This window comes from Limulus polyphemus, unplaced genomic scaffold (genome assembly GCF_000517525.1).
Source record: "Limulus polyphemus unplaced genomic scaffold, Limulus_polyphemus-2.1.2 Scaffold1157, whole genome shotgun sequence".
Lineage (NCBI taxonomy): Eukaryota > Metazoa > Arthropoda > Merostomata > Xiphosura > Limulidae > Limulus > Limulus polyphemus.
This window is the reverse complement of record NW_013666767.1, coordinates 309,585-311,841: the sequence shown is the minus strand read 5'-3', so window position 1 is coordinate 311,841 and position 2,257 is coordinate 309,585. Positions and strand designations below refer to the sequence as shown.

General features: G+C 37.0%; 1 protein-coding gene across 1 annotated transcript in view; it reads right to left on the bottom strand.

The window, feature by feature from the left end:
- Positions 1-2,257, bottom strand: part of LOC106462401 (serine/threonine-protein kinase 17B-like) — a 46,029-nt gene that overhangs the window by 14,992 nt on the left and 28,780 nt on the right. The window lies entirely within an intron of this gene.

The following is a 2,257-nucleotide window of genomic DNA, read 5'->3' as shown; positions in this document are numbered from 1 at the left end:
CATTCTTATTAAAACCCGCACTCTTTACAACGACATTCTTATTAAAACCCGCACTCTTTACAACGACATTCTTATTAAAACCCGCACTCTTTACAACGACATTCTTATTAAAACCCGCACTCTTACAACGACATTCTTATTAAAGAATATTTCAGCTTGAATAGTTTTCCTAGTTGAATAACCTCTCTGGTAAAGAAGAAAAAATTCTGTCATTCAAATTCGTGAATATATTCATATCACGTACAAGACTAAAAACGACAACAAAAAGTACATTAAGCATCGATTCACGAAGTTCAATTATTTTGGAACGCTGAACTATTTTTTTAAAGGTTGGAAAGGTTCTTTTAGTCGTTATGAGGTGTACTCGATTAAATTGAATGTACACATAATACCTAGAAAGTGTAAAGTTTTTCACCAGGAGAAAGAACATGAATACCACCACGGGTGGTCTTTATTCATCATTACCCACACAGGTTACATTGTCTGGCTATGACGTCAAGCACAGTGTTCGGTGTCATGCGCAAATCTGGCGAAAGGATTGAGGTAGTGAGCACGCGTATTTTATACGCTCTAGTTTGTTGTTTGTTTCTTGGTAAGCACAAAGCGACGCAAAGGGCTACCTGTATCGAAACCAGATTTTTAGCATTATAAGCCCTTAGACTTACCGCTGAGCCACTGGGGTGGGGGTACATGTTCTGGAAATAAAATACGTTTACACTCCAAATAACTAGCTTTATTCCTCGATAAAAAAATGAGAAGAAAAAAAAAAGTAAGCGGATCGAGAATGAATATGCTTTCAGACAAGTCAGGTGTCAAAAGATTGAAATCACAGTCGTAATTTGAAGAACGGGAAACAGCACCTTATCAAAGACACCATTTGTTTGTTTGTTTTTGAATTTCGCGCAAAGCTACACGAGGGCTATCTGCGCTAGCCGTCCCTAATTTAGCAGTGTAAGACTAGAGGGAAGGCAGCTAGTCATCACCAACTCTTGGGCTACTCTTTTACCAACGAATAGTGGGATTGACCGATACTTATAACGCTCCCACGGCTAAAAGGGCGAGCATGTTTGGTGTGACGGGGATTCGAACCTGCGACCCTCAGAATGCGAGTCGAGCGCCCTAACCACCTGGCCAGACACCATTTCACGGACACTCATGTGTTTTAGCTTTTCTTGTCCCCTCTCTTTAGTATCATGGACCAACCCATCCTTTACAACATGAAACGACTGGAATGAAAACTTATACACACGGTTAACTTAATCATTGTTACACCAGTAAAGTGACAGACTATAGAAAAGGCGGTTAGTCAACACCACCTACCGCCAACTCGTGGGCTACTCTTTTACCAACGAAAACTGGGATTGACCGACACATTATAACGCCCCCATGGCTGAAAGGGCGAGCATGTCCGGTGACGGGGATTTGAACCCGCGACCCTCAGATTGCGAGTCGAGAGCCCTAACCATCAGGCCTTACCAGGGAAGTCGATGCCCTTGTTTCACGTGGACTTTTCCTGCCCCCTCTGGTTTTTGAAAGGACGTTTCAGGCTTCAGGATTTCTTTTATCTCAAAATCTGAATGATGGGAAGGAGAACCCTAAAAGAAGCAATGTGAATATTCCAAATACAGAAGCTGAAGGTTACTTCAACGCAATGTTATGGTTTGTTTGTCGGTCTTTCTGATAATTTTAGCGACGTATACAATTGTGTTAAGAGTTTCATTACATTCAATCGTGAACTACGTTAAAAAAAGAGAGAGAAAGATAAAAACACACACACAAATAAAACTTAATAGCTGCACCTAGTTCACTAAAGCGACACCTATTTTATGGGAGTTTCCACTAATCACTCGCCGAACCCATTTTCCATGGGTTTGATTATGTGTTCCAATTACACCGCTGCAATAATTGTTTCGGAATACTAATTTATTGGTTGAGCTTTTGAAGAGTTGGCTTAAAAATAAAAGCCTCCTAAAAAACTCTAAATATATATTTTAAAAGCGCTATCACATACCACTTAAATATTTTTTAATAATATTATCATATCTTTATAATATTGTTTGATAATATTATCATATCTTTATAATATTGTTTAATAATATTATCATATCTTTATAATATTGTTTAATAATGTTATCATATCTTCATTATATTGTTTAATAATATTATCATATCTTTATAATATTTTTTAATAATATTATCATATCTTTATAATATTTTTTAATAATATTATCATATCTTTATAATATTTTTTAATAAT